Raw genomic sequence first — 15416 nt, forward strand, 5'->3', positions numbered from 1 at the left:
GCGAATTCCAAGGGCTTGAACTATTGTCATTTTCGCGCTTTGCGTTCGTCCGAAAAGCATGTAGTAAACCGCTACTAGCATAAAAATATCATTGCATGATACTGCCTCCTGCCCTTCCCACTGCGAACGTGGTAGTACTATGAATTCATAAAATTATTGCAGAGTATAAATTGACTCCTTGCAACCAAAATGTACTGAGTGGATCAGGAGAGGGTGCCACAACTGGCTACCCACTTAAACTTCAACACAAAATTCCTGCGTACCTGAGGCTTATCAGAATAACACACTTTCCTGATATACTAAACCGACACACTATCTTTACTACGGTGCACGAGCGAGCGGAGGTGACCAGAGAGAAAGCGACGCTGATCTACTGTCTCAAACACTAACGGTCAACATTCCCGTCGGTGGTGACATGTCAGCCATCACAGTTGCCGATGGTGACGCACCAGTTGTCACGGTCGGACGCCTTGGTGCGCCGCCCACCAATTACAGCTGGTGATGGTGACGCATCGGCCTCTGCGTTTGGTGGTGACGCCGCGCCAGGACTCACTGGTGATACGGTGACGCGCCAGTTGTCATGCTTGGTGGTGACGGCGCACCAGGACTCACTGGTGACATGGTGAAGCGCCAGTTGTCACGCTTTGTGGTGACGACGCGCCAGGACTCACTGGTGACACGGTGACGCGCCAGTTGTCATGCTTGGTGGTGACGCCGCGCCAGGACTCACTGATGACACTTTGACGCGCCAGTTGTCACGCTTGGTGGTGACGCCGTGCCAGGACTCACTGGTGATACGGTGACGCGCCAGTTGTCACGCTTGGTGGTAATATAGCGGCGACCACTACAGTTGGTGGCGATAAAGCGTAGTTGTCACAGTTGCTCGTAATAAAGTGTCAGCTATCCCAGTGGGCGTTGACAAAGCGCCAGCCACCACACTTGGATGTGGAGACGAATCGGTTGTCACAAATGCCGGTTGTCACAGTTGAATGCGGGGGCACATCGGCTGTTACAGTTCGCAGTTCTGCAGCGCCGTTCGGCACAGCTGCTGGAATGTGGAGACATATCGTTTGTCACAGTTGGGGGTGGCCACGCTTAGGTCGTCACAACTTTAGCGATTTTAGTGATGAGAAGGGGCGCATCCTAAATTTTTGTTGTAGGGGGGGGGGGGGAGTAGAGTTAAGCGATGCAATTTTTTCACACCACGAACCCTCGTCTAATCTTGCCTACTCCATTTTTCAGTCGGGCCGCATTTTCATTCAATGGTATGAAATGTTGACGTGGGTGCCGTGTCTCAGATTCCTACAGCCCCGCAGCGGCATGATATGAACGCCTGGACAACGTCACATCTGAACACTTCGTAACGGCGTCATAAGCTGATTTTATACGTATTATCGTATTACGTATCGTAAACGTATTAAGGTAAACGCGTATTATCAAATAAGATGCTCCAACATCAGGCAGAGTTTTCCGGAAATCGACAGGGTGTACGAAATGCCTCTGCAATCATGCGCGGTAAATCACAACATCTAGGTGATGAATCAGTATCTCAAGCGACGTGCTTTATAGCGTTATTTGTCGCATTCTTAACTTGCTCCAAATCTATGGATGAGCTTTCTTGAGCTAGTCAATGACGTTTTTTACAATGTAGGCATGACATCGCACATGCACGTTCGGAGGACTGTCAATATGACATCGAGGGTAACGCAGGTCGCATGAAAAATTTTCGTTAAAAAGCCGGGACAGAAGAGGGCCGATTTTAATAATAACTCGAAAAAATAAATGCGCAGGACTATAGGCGACTTAGTGTGCGACTGGAGTGCGCGAATACAACAATGTACTTCATGGGGTGAAATATTAAGGATGATGAAAATCATTTGCGAGTTTAGCAGCGCAAGAGCTTGAGCATTGACAGTGCTTGCAGGTGAACAAGGAGGAACGGACAAATTTTGACCTAAAATGGGATAAGTTTGATGATTTGCAAATGGATGCCAGTATGCACCAAGCATGGCGATTCGTTGAGACAGCGAAACCGCGCAAAATCCGTGCCAAAAACCAGCGCTCGTAAGGCGGAGGGAAAAACTTCTGAAACTACGATTTCATTATTGGTGTTAACCCCAAGTAGATAAGTCCGTTACGGCATTCTGTCGCAGAACCCATTTCTCGTTTCTGTGGCTACCAGTTGAGCTTAATGAAATGCTTCCTGATTTGACCACATAGCTGTTTTTGGTCGCAAATTAAGTTTCGGTGCTGTCTTTTTCATACTTCTCTTATTTTTAGCCTCATGCATTTGTGACTGGAGCAGTGAAGGACAGTCCACAAACAAGTGTGTCCATGATTCAGTCCATTTACACCTGTGGTATATTACAAATGGTAGTTTAACATCAAATTTACCACTTTGTATGCCTGCTGGCTTATGTTTTAGTACCCGATCTTTTTTGATAATTTGCTTATATACTTTTTTGTTAAAGCTTTTGGCAAAGTAGCAGGCAGGCAGCATATTCTGTTTGGACGCCCATGCAAAAACCTATATTTTATCAAGGGCGCATCACCACCGATTATTTTCACAGCTTCGTGCGCCATCTTCGTATTTGCCCGTCAAGCTGTTTCGTTTGGTTATCCTCGGTTTGACCCAGCCCCGGAAGTCCTCTGCTAGTAAGCCTGTCGCTGCGTGGCCGGAGACGGCCCGACAGCCAATATCTGTCCCGACTCGGCCACGTGGTCGCGAGCCGTACAACAGCTCCACTGACTGGCGACAGACATTATCTGGCTGACGAATCGATGCACGACCGCGATGGGGCGAGTGCTGCGCAGTCGAGCGATGTACTCCGAAATTTAGAGCCCTTCTGCTGCTCGTTCTTGCGGTCAGGTGCATTTGTAGGCGCAACAGTGAGATATGCTCAGGTTAACTTCCATAGCAGCAAATTTTGTAGCATACGGGCGCACCGTTGGCAAATGCATTTTACTGGCCATCTTGATGGTATCAGTGCTGGAATACCGACACGCCACTGCGCAGCCAACACTGAGCAGGCTGCCTGCCATCCAAAGCGAAGGAAAAAGTTTTGCTGGGACGTATGCTTGGAACTGACTCTCCCTTTTCTGCCGTGTATTAGACAAATTACTTATGTGAATCATACGGGACTGGGTGCGTTGAGACCAATAGCAATCCTGTCCATGCAAGCTCTGGCAAAGCTTTCTGACACGCGTTCCTGGTAAAATATGCCGATTGTTCAAGGGCAGCGCACCCATCCAAATTTGAAAGCTTAAGTTCTGCGGATACCTTGCAGCATCCCGTCGGCTCCCCCCCCCCCTCCCCCTCCCCCTCCCCCTCCCGGTCAGTCAACCGAGCGCTCTATGCGTCGCACGAGCGCGAGGGAGGAGCGCTGCCGTCGGCTGCACGGTTCCGAAGGATGCCCGCCGGCGCTGTCGGCCCAAATGACCCGTGACCGGGCGCGCTTCGGCGCCGCTTCCGTCTGAGGGTCGGCCGGCGCCCGTCACCGGCCACCGCGCACGACACGGCCGCCGGCGCCGGCGGCCAGCTCGCGCCATGCTGAAATACCGTCCTCATGTGCCGGCCGGCCGCTGGCGCACGCGCATGGGACAGGCGAGTTGTGTACACGTTGGGTTCTGTGCTGCTAACCGTGGAGCTTTGCGGCTTGCGTTGCATCGACACGAAAGGCTGACCGAATCGTACTTACACAGGAGCACAGCGTGCAGTGATGTCCACCCGGCAACAGTGCTGTTTACATACTATTCGGTATAATGGTAACGGCGCAAGATTGTCGATTTGTATTATTTTTGGTGGGCCACTGCCCCCCCCCCCCCGCCACTCCAGTGTCCAGTTTGGCCTCCCAACGGTGAGTTTCTGTTGTCTAAGTGAAGCAGGTCATGAAAAGGGGAGATCATAATCAAATCAGTTGTAAATACTGTTTGCCCTAATTGTTCCACAGGTAAAAGAAACAACAGGAAATTAAAACTACGATGCCATGTTCAGTTAATTGTTGTTTTCCTGCATAATGTGTGGTCTTAATGAAATGATTAATGTCTCTTCCTGACTTTGGTCCAATTGCATGCTATTGTCTGAGCCTCTCAGGATTAATTAGCGATTTTCCAAGTTCTACAGACTAGGGCAAGTTGCGTAGTTTTGTTTCGCAGTTTTATCGAAATATAAAAACAAACTGGTCGAAAATTAGGATCCAAAAACGCGGCCAAGCTACTAGTCTTTTACATTCGGAGGAACACTTGAAATGTGCTGACCTCCACTAAGACGTGATTCGGTGGGTGGAACAGATACAAAAGCCCAACAATCGACACCAGCTGACTAAACCGACAGCGGCTGTCGCCCGGCAATGACCACAAAAACAAGAATAGCCGTGTCGACCATGTCTAACGCGAGTGCTGACCTGCAGTCTGCCCACCGCCTTGCAGCTACTTGCCGGGGATTTCCGTGGCAGCCTTTAACAGCCTTCAACAGTTTGGCAGGGCCACATCAGCTTGATTTTTCTGCCCTGAATCTGTTTAGGTTTAAGTACGTCTGATGCCTCATAGCATCAACCCTTCGTCGATTACCGAAATCTTGTTTCTACGATCGACGCTAAACAAAATGATGCCTAACAGCAAATCTTCCGCCGAGACAGAGCGAGAAAACGTTGAGCAGGGATATAGTTTCCTATCCGGTGGGGAGCGAGACTCCAACTGTATAACGTTGAAAGAAAAGTGACTCGAATCAAAGTGGGAGAAACCTGTTGTTTAGCACATTTATGGCTAGGTTTTTCCCGCTCAGCCACATCGGACCTATTTTGCGAAATTGCACCCCTGTGGTGGAAGCGGACTCGTCACCAGATTACTCCAGCGTCAAGTTTATGACTCAGGGTCGGCTTTCCAGGCCGGGATGAGGCCGGGGTATACGGTACGTTGGCCTGGCCCCTGAGTCGAAAGGGACCCTATGTCCGTCTGGAAACCCCGGTATCTGACAAGAGTCCTGTATTGGCAAGGGTTCCCAAATCGGCCAGAAGCGGTGTTCGTGGGGTTCCGCAGAGGGCCTCGAAGTGACCCTCGGGACTGACGATCAAGTGCCAGACTGGAGAGCACGAAGAGCTGATGATAGGTCACCTTAAGTACCCCGGTCCCGAGGACCTGGCTCTCAAGTGAAGGTCAGAGGACCTCGTGTAAAACACTGCTTCTGAAAGTATTTTGGAAGGCTGGGGACCATATTCGGAACTGATGCGTAGAGGAGCGCCTATGTTTTGCTTTACATGAACTGAAATGCCTGTTTTATGAATGAAACTTTGCCGTGCCGAGAACCTGCATGTAAACGGATTATGACAGCGACATGTATTATGGACACTATTCTTGTTGATGCTTAGATGAATATCCACAAATTGCCTAGTATACAATAGCAAATTGTGCGCAGATTTCAGTTTTTGATATGCAAGAGAGAGGTGCAACGATGCCCTTTCAGGTTTACAAAACAAGAGCGTTTATATTTGAGAAGCTGATGCAAACTGCTGGCTTTCATATATGATTCTTATGGCAGCGCATATGAGATTCAAAGGACATTTAGTAACGCTAGGTACGTGTATCCTTTTGGGTGGGCCACTGCCGCCCCTCCCCCCCCCCCCCCCAACGGTGAGTTTGGCCTTCAACTGTTTGGAGCCTAGGTAAGAACATGCAGAACATAAAATTACAAGCTGCAAATTGTTTAAATCTAAGACATTCTGGCATTGTTTCACAATATTTTTTTTAAAGTTGTTAAAAGAAACAAGCTAGGCATAAAGTGCCATGTGATGTTCAATTGAGCGCAGCGGACGGAGCTTGTCAAACTTCAAGAGCGCTCGTACCGTCCTTGTTGGAACATTTTCTGTTTTTGCTGCATTCTGCATGTTTCGATGACATAATCCATATGGCGTGTCGATTCTGGCCTACTTTGTGGTATTTCCCGAAGGTTTTAGCATTATTCAGTGATGTTTCAGGCTCATGTAGCAATACATATATATATATATATATATATATATATATATATATATATATATATATATATATATATATATGAATTTTCTGAAATATTATTAGATTTTAAATGGCAATACCCTTTTATCTGAAATTTATTCAATTCTGAATGACAGGTAACATTTCCAGACGATTGTGGTTTGGCAATGTCAGTACACAACGTCGACCCCATTTTGACCTCCAGTTTATGTTCACGAAGTCATCACTTCCTATCTCTGCAGAAACCCCCAAAATAAGGCGAAGCCCATGAATGCTATTGGCTTAGAAAGAGCCCACTGGACCATTACGAAATTGACAGCGTCGGTGATTTATTCCATGAAGTCATTCAACGGATGACAATAGGCAACGGCTGACAACGGCACAGCGGCACCAGTTGTGCTTTACATCAACTTCATCTGACTCCAAAAAACCTCATGCGTCAAACACAGCAATCGTCAGTGCTGCCGAGTGTGTTCTACTGCTTCACTGCTGTAAACACAGCGGGCGCTGCACGAGTGCTGCGTTTGAAAGTATTTTTCTGCCAGTGACAGCAAACCTTCGAAAGTACGATCATAGCCAATGCCGTACAAACCCCGGAGATATTAAGACTGGCTGAGCGTGGGTGAGCTCATTGAGCGCCGAGTGTGTGCACTGAAGCATAATCTCATGGTCACTGTAGAACCAGCTCAAGGAGTAGCGCTATTACAATCAAACCGTATTGCGCATTTCATTGACATGACGGGCTTTTTGTTCGTCACACGTTCCGACTGGATCGTAAGAATGGCGCTTTCCGTTCAGAGGTGCATAAGCTTAGGACAGTGTACCCCAGGAGAGCAGCAGACTCGCAACGCGTGTTCATTGAAGCGAAAAGAAATTTCCAACAAGAGGGCATTTATCTGAGCATATCTGAGGAAAACACGGATAAGACAGTAGTATTAGCCTCATTCCTCGAAAAAAAAACAGGAAGATGAAGATATATTTAGGTTGATATTTTGGCAACATGGCTTTCTCGAAACAATAGCAGAAGTGAATTCAGCACTGCCGGCCGACGATCCTGCTCGATTTTTCCGTTGTTTTTTTGTTGTTGTTGAAAGAGCAAGCCACAGTTTTTACAAGACACCAGCATTCATGGAATTGAACAAAGAGCGACTGCCAGCCATTACCAAGATACAGTGCCTATCTAAGAATAGGAATGCCCGGACATACGTGTACATGCAAACGAATTCAAGCAAATAGGCGTCGCGCATCACGCTTCATTCGAACACGCAAGCGAGTTGAAGTAAACGGGCATGACACATCACGCACCAATTATACATGCAAACGATTTCAACTGAACAGGCATCGCACATCACGCGTCAGGCATCCCTTATATATATATATATATATATATATATATATATATATATATATATATATATATATATGTATGTATTGGACACCCAGAGCATAGGTGGGCAAAATCCGAGAAGCCTTCCGTGTCTGTGCCCTTATGGCAACGTCCAAGACTTTGGCCTCCGAATCATTTTGGAAACTCAGCACCCATGTAATGGCGTGTCATGAGAATGTGCGTACAGTTTTGATGGATCGCTGGAAGCACTTTTGGACACTTTATGACAACATTTATAATCCTTGCTTTGGTCTGCAGTAGTCAGCTTTGGTCATGCCGAAGGCCTGGACCGGTCCTATGGATTATGGTCCGGTAAGGACCATAATTCCTAAGGGCCATAATCCACCATATACCGGTCTTACGGTCCGGTAAGCATTGTGGATTCGAATGCTCCTTATGCGTAGGATAACTTACAAGGCGTTAAAAGATCAGCGTCTGGCCTCGTCATTTTGCCCACTGCTTAGAAGTAGCTCTAAGTAGCTAAGTAAACAGAAGGTGGACCTAGCCTCCGCGCGGGCTCTGGTGAGGCCGACCGCCGCGCCTGTCCGTGCGATGCCGTCCCAGCTCCGATGAGGATAAGGGGCTCCCACGCTGTTATCGCATCGGCCGCCGTGTCCGCTCCTATGACACCGGCCACGCTCTTGGTTACGGAGAAATCCAACAGCCGACTGCAACATCCGGTCCCACGCTGGATCGGCTGCAGTGCTGACTGCTGTGGGACGGCTGCTGTGCTGACTGCTGTGGGACGGCTGCCGTGCTGACTTCTGTGGATCGGCTGCTGTGCTGACTGCTTTGGGTCGGCTGCTGTGCTGACTGCTGTGGGACGGCTGCCGTGCTGACTCCTGTGGGTCGGCTGCTGTGCTGACTGCTGTGGGACGGCTGCCGTGCTGACTCCTGTGGGTCGGCTGCTGCGCTGACTGATGTGGGACGGTCGCTATGCCGGCTTGGGTAAGGCTGAGCCACTACTGGCTCTGGTGGGCCCAGCTGCTGCGCTGGAACGGGTGAGACGGACCGCTGCGCTGCCTTCAGTAGGGCTTGCCGTTGCTTGGTGCGCCTGGCTGCCGTACTGACCTCCGGTCGCCTGACTTCTGGGCTTGCCGAACGAACTGGTGACCTAAACGTGAAGACAATCACGTACTGATGCATACACATTATAACAATATATATATATATATATATATATATATATATATATATATATATTTGTATACATAACCCTAAGTAGCGAAATATGCAGGTGGGCCTAGCCAAAAAAGTTTACGTATATATATATATATATATATATATATATATATATATATATATATATATATATATATATATATATATGCATGCGTGCCATGTCAGAACTTGTATAAAAATTATCAGGATGTAGATGAGCCACGGTTCTGCTTTCAGATTGTATGTCCAAAATGATCCCCTTCCTATGAATGATCATCATTATTGTTATTCCTTTCATGTAGAAATTAGGTCTCCGCGTTGAAATATAATTTTACACGCTATGAAGATTAGAAGCAAACATCAGATAGATGAGACGAGTTCACTCACAATTACCGGCGTACTTCTTAGTGGAAAAGACTGCTCTACATAATACAGTTTCTCTGTTTATTAAATTTGCTCCTGAATACGTCATTGTTGGATTATGTCATCGTGCCTTGCACACCACTGATTAAGAGCCAATTAGCGGCCGTTATATTTGGAAATCGTGCTCACGAACGCCAGATATGGCCGACTGGATAATGATATTTTCTTGGCCTCGATCGCCGCGTGGCCAATTGAATGGCAGATTTAAATGACGTTATTATGCTGTCATGAATGCGTGTGTGACCCTGAAATAGTCTCCCCAAAATAGTCTGTACATCTTCGCGGCGTGATGGGCGGAGATGTTCTGCACGATATTCAGACTAGAAAGTTTTAGGTGTTGAGAAGGGCATGGCTGTAAACTGCCACGAATGATGTTCAGGATGGCTATTTCAGTTCAAAACCCCATACAAATGTGGAACACTTCCTTCAACTTTATGAAACTCATGCATTTGAAACAACACGGCGCACACATCTGCAGCAAAAGCTGATGGGCTTTTGAATTAGATGTGAATATAAGAATGTCCTTAGCCTGCCACAATTGTCCTTGAATGCAGGATTATTATGCGCCGTAACATTATTTCGTTGTCACTGATAACACTTTTGGCTCTGAAAGAGCCTTTCTCGGAGAAAAAAATATAACGATTCTTTTACCAACAACATTCACGGCCAAGATCCACTTTTTTGTTTCGTAGAAATGCAAACTACGCCAGATCCAATCCACTATAAATGCAGATAGCCGTTACGAACAACTGGCACGCCCCACCGTTAGGGTAGAAGTGTGCAAATTCAGAGTTGTTTGTGGCTCACGAAACGACGGCAAGACTAAGACGGAGCTAGATGTAGTCACTGTCAAAATGAGATGAATTTGGGAGTCAGAGCGTGAAATGCATGCAAATTGGAAGACTGCCTTTTTACGTCACGCCATACGCCGAAAAAGCTCTCCCCAGAAAGTCAATGAACACTGTAATTTTGCCATGTAATCGTATTCGGGTTGAATCGAAGAAAACTTCTGCTTATGCTGACATTACGTTCCCACCGGCACAGCCTGACATCAGCCTGACCTTAGAGTGCTTCATTGGGTCATACAGTTCATCGTAAAGCGTTAGTTCTATCATAATGGTTTATTTTTGCGAACCAGACCGCAGGCTGAGCGTGGCTTACTCGAACTACGATCGCAACTTGGGATCGAACGGCCCAGCCGTTCGAGTTTAAAGGCCCTTCATTGCCAGCGATGACTCAGACTGGCTCATAATTGTTTTATTTTCACCTGGTTGCTATCTTTGGAAATGCATGATCATGAATACCAAAGGGCCAGTGGGCCAACAATTAGCAATTTTAACGCAGATCGGGTACGCTTGTATGCAATTGGATTATATTGTGTTTTCATGTGGCTGTTATCTTTGGGAGTGCATGACCATCAATACCAGTTGCATTTTCATGAGCCTGCAATGTAATATCATCAAATTATTCGTCTGCTGTTATCTCGTAGATTGGACGGGCGCCTGCATAAACAATTTCAATTCATCTCTTAAAATCACGTGCCTTGCATTGAGCTCAAGCCCGCGAGGAATTTCAATGAGAATTTCTCGAAAAATGTCGAAAGGAATGAAAAGGAATAGCGACCTCTGCCACCGTTTCGTCACGGCCTCGCTCCGTGCCAGCGGCCGCACCTCTGCCTTCTCCGCGGCGCGTCGTCTCCCTCGTCCGCCGCAGCGCCCGGGCGATCGGTGGTGCCCGGGCGCGCGCGCCGACGCCGGCCCTCGCCGACCGAGACAAACGGCTGCCGGACAGCCATCGGTCGCCGCCGCCGACGGCCGACGCGCATCAAACGGCGCTGGACAGGCGAACGCGCGTCGCGGGCGTCGCCGACGTGCCGCGGCCCGCCCCGGACGAGCGATGGGGCGGCGGCGACGGCGGCCGCCCGCGCCCCGCTGTTTTTGGCGCGGCGGCGGCGGCGGCGGCGGCGGCGGCGGCCGGGGCGACTCGCGCGACTTGGCGCGACACGTGTCGCCGTCGGGCCGGGTGTCGTCGTCACCTGGGCGCCGTGTCGCGCAGGTGTGGCGTCACCTGGGCGCCGACACGATCCATCTGCGCCGGGCGCGGCCCTAATGGGAATCGAGCGAGCGCGGGCGGGGCGACCTCATCAGCGGGCTGCCGACCGCCGGGCGATCGCCGCCCCACCGGAGCTATCGATTGTCGGCCGTGTTACGCCGCCGCCGGCGCTCGTCAATCCCGACGGCGGCGACGATGGGCGGGCGCAATCGACGACCCACCGGCGGCGGGCCGGCTGGCCCGGCGCCGTCGCCGGCACCGCGCCCGGGTGGGGAGGGGGGGGGGGGGGGCGCTGCGGCGGGGTGCCGAGGATATGGCCGCCGCATGGGCGTGACGGTGTGCCCTGGAGGCCGGGGCTTGAGAGGCTTGATGCTCGTCGGGGCTGTCAGCGTCATTCGAAGCTTGGGGTGCGTCAAGATCGTGGCATAGCGCGGGGCCGACGCTTCTGTCGAGGGTGCTAACCGCCCACTGGACGTTGGGCGTGGTGTGATGAGTTCAGAGCTGTTCGTGAGGCGCACAGCTTGTAGGGAAGTGCATGTAAGGTGTAAAATCATTTACCTTTTTCAAACGTTTCAAAGACCGTTTAAGAGCTACAGGTGTAATGCCCAGTTGTGAATTCCCTTCAAAGTCGATAAGCCCCGTCATGAGACCGATGATTCCGAGTGCTCTCAAAGCAAGTGATAAAAAATGTTGGAATGCTGTAGTAAGACTTCCACCAATACATGGAAAACACGGTTAGTTTTGGTTTTACTTCATTTAATTGCTCTCGCTATCACAGGACTGGCGCGACATGCCATCTCAGCGCGATGTCACGGCCACAGACCGGCCCGGCCAGAGTATCCCATGGCCGACGTTTTATTCCATTTCTGCATGGTGATCACAAGGGAGAATTACCGATGGCCACTATCTGCGGCTGGACACAGCGTGAAAGGCGCTGCCAGCAATAAAACGGTCTCGACGACACTACCTATCGTGTCCAGAGGGGCCTGGCCATGAACTGAGCCGAGTGGCGAAAGCATTGGCTTGGGCATTTACGCCAACATCGAACGGTCGGGTGTTTGATCACAGAGGAACTTAGCGATTTAACACACGCAACAGGACACCGGTTGTAAAATTTTAATGCTGACGACCTTGGCACTTGCATCCGTCGGTACAAAATCCACCAATTGGTAAGAAGAAGAGTGTTCACTCGGATTGATGTTCAGTTTTAACGGATTGATGTTCAGATCAGTTTTCAGCACTTTGCCCAGACCATTGGTCTCGCACTGTATTGCCGGTGTATATTATTTTCCGCACCGGGTGGGAATGTCGAGATCTACTCTGTTTTATATGTTTATTTTTACGCAAGGTTTTGCGAAAGTCGAGGAACTCTGTTTTAGGTGAAAATGAGGGAAATTCAAGCGATCCCGGGGTCGGGTTTTTTGGGAGAACCGGTGGGAGCCAGGACCCAGGTTCTTGCATTGTCAAAATAACCAGTGTGAATCAAGATCCAGGATGCTGGTTTGTCGAAAGAAGCAGCAGGAATCAGGAACCAGGCTTTTGTGTTGTCTAAAGAATAAGTGGAAATTAGAATCCAGTGGTTTGTTTTGTCGAAGAAACCAGACAGAAACAAGAGCCAAAACTTGGAACCAGACACATGTCTGCTTAGAGGAAATAGGTCAAGCAGTACCTACTGTTCATAGTTGACATCACACTGGAGCGCATTTGACATCACACTGGAGCATGCGCTGACGTCGGCTGTTTATATTTTAATGAAACAAAACACCTTTTGCACTTGATTAGAAACAGAGCGGTCGAACTCCGGGGAGAAGAAATCTCCCCCCCCCCCCCTATCCATGAATCGCTTCCGCGCCGCTGGGTAGGAATAAGCCACTTGCAGGATGGTCATCGGGTCGGTGGAGTGCATGCTTAAATGACATATATGTGGCTCAAGTTGACATGATAATGACATGACATGACAGATAATGAGGTGGCATCGTCCATTCCGCGCAGGGAGTTGATCTTGTCTGGCAAGACAGCCGCCGTGCGACTTCTGTTCGCTCAGCACCACTGATGTTACTTACTTCGCTCTCCCACAGCGCAATTTTCGCACGCCCCCCCCCCCCCCCTCAACGGCCTGTCCCGAACACCTGTCGCGACGGCCGTCGGCGGCCGCCACCTCGGCCGCTCCGGCACGCCGTTGCCGGCGGCGGGGCGGCGGCTCGGCCGCCGCCTCCGGTCGTCACCGGTCGCAATCGGCGGCCCCTGCAGTGCGCCGCGCGCCGCGTCGGCGTCCGTTCCAGCCGGCGGTTAGTACGGCTTTCGAGTCTGATGAAGACAGGCAATTTGTGCTGCCTCGAATGAAGTCGACGCCGGGCATGGAGGGCGGCCACACGGGCGGCGGGCGGTGGGCGGGCAGGGCGGCTCACAGGCGTCAGTGGGCCTTCAGCGAGAGACCGCTCGGCGAACTGGACGGCCCGGCGCGCCCGGACGCATCTGGCGGCTGTGGCCTTGCGCGGCACGCCGGCGTCGACCGGACGCGTCTACCGAAGCTCGAGCGACGCCCGGATCAGTCCGTCTCTGGCGTTGGCTGGCTACTGCCTCGCAGCACCGCCGGCGTGCGGTACATCATGCAAGCCATCTTCTGTTTCATGATACGAAGCAGTAGGGCTGTAGTAACCGGCTGGCGTGGCGCGTTTCTGGCACGGCTGCATTGCACTCAACGCATTTTCATTACTCGTTGGGCGCAGCCGGCCCACGCCGAGTCATGCACACCCACTTCGCGTCGGCACGCACGCCCGTACCGACACCCGCACTGCATCACTACAATACATTCAACACACCGACGCTCGTCGTCTTACTATCCGGGTAAACTTATTGCCAATTACACGCTCCTAACTACCTCATCATATCTCCAGGTGTCCTCCGATTTACGACTGCTCTCCCTCCGGCGCCCCAGCGGAGCTCCCAGACGGCCGGCGGCATAATCTGGCGAGCAGAGCGCGAAAACAGGCCCAACTTCCGACCCGAATCCCGCCGTAAATTCGCCCGGATGACTGCCGGGATTTCAGCGTGGCCTGGCGCGAGGCGCAATCGCAGCCGCCCCAGATAAATGGGGAGGGGGGGGGGGGGGGGCGCGGCGCTGCTGGCGGTGTCATCGAGTGGCGCCGCCGCCGGCCTACGCCGCCGGAGCAGCACGTGATCCGGCGGCATGTGGCGAATACAGACGACCGCCGGCACGTGTCCTGAACGCTGACCACCGGCCCCGCCCCTGGTGCGCTGGACCAGAGCCGCCGCTTCCGCCGGCCGGCCGCAGCTGGACGGAATCCAGATATCTGAACGGCGGAGATTTACGGCAGCGCCGAGCGCATCTGCCTCTCATTCTGTCTATTTGCCTTGTCGGTATTGACTCAGCACTGCTTCCGTGCTATTAGTGCTGGCAGAAAAATGCGGCTACAATAACACGAATTGTTTTATCTGCGCAGGCCCCCGGGTGCCCTACTGCGGCTGAAGGGGAAGGTTCGATATTGGCGTAGGCTGATTGCTAGACCCAGAGCAGCCAATTTACGCGTGAATCGCCTTACTCTACCACTTCGGGGGAGGATATTCAATTGTGTGCTTGCTTTTGTCTCTGGCACAGCTATTACAAGAAATGTGATCTCATTTGCTGTCCCATTTGAGAACGACGTTAGTTTCAAAATGAAGGTTTTGCTGTTTTGTCATCAAACAAGAAGACCTTGCCGATTGTTAGCGCTCTCCGGCACCCTTGAATGCTGTTCGCGCTTGTTAAGGCCAGTATCATTTCAACGAACACACGTGACTGATAACTCGCTGAGGCGATGACTCTCACTCAGCGGACTGCGGTGAACACGCCATCACAATTTGCCACCGGGGCGGACTTTTTCCTCGGCCTTTGACCCGCGCTGCTGCAGCCGCAGTCCGCGTCCGAGGCGGGCGCACAGCGGTCACCAATTCGCCAGCGGCCAATCAGCGGCCAGATGCCGGCCGCGTCCGCCACTGCCGCCGCACGGGCGGTGGCGGCCGCCGCTCATTCATTCAGGTCGAACGGGCTCATTCGATGAGGCGGGGAAGTATTGCGATTGAGAAATGGACTGTCAGCATCGCCCGAATGGCATCCGGCTTTACAATCGGTCCATCCGCATTGGTGGGCCGAATTCTCCTCAATCGTGTGACCCATCCAGCCCAGCCGCGCATAAATTTGTCACGCGATCCGTCACGGCCCGAGACCGCGGCTGCCATGGCGAGGATGCGGATGGTCGGAGGATGCGGGAGCTCACGATGCCTGCGTCGCGAAGCCGCCAATGCGAGGCTGCAAAGGCCCTGACACGGTCGGAACGATAACGGAGCGGCTCTCGTTGCAGGGCTGGGTTCGGAGGACGAGGCGAGGCTGCAAAGGCCCTGACAC

Source organism: Pollicipes pollicipes, unplaced genomic scaffold, assembly GCF_011947565.3.
Source record: "Pollicipes pollicipes isolate AB1234 unplaced genomic scaffold, Ppol_2.1 Scaffold_5724;HRSCAF=6776_pilon_pilon_pilon, whole genome shotgun sequence".
Taxonomy (NCBI): Eukaryota; Metazoa; Arthropoda; class Thecostraca; order Pollicipedomorpha; family Pollicipedidae; genus Pollicipes; species Pollicipes pollicipes.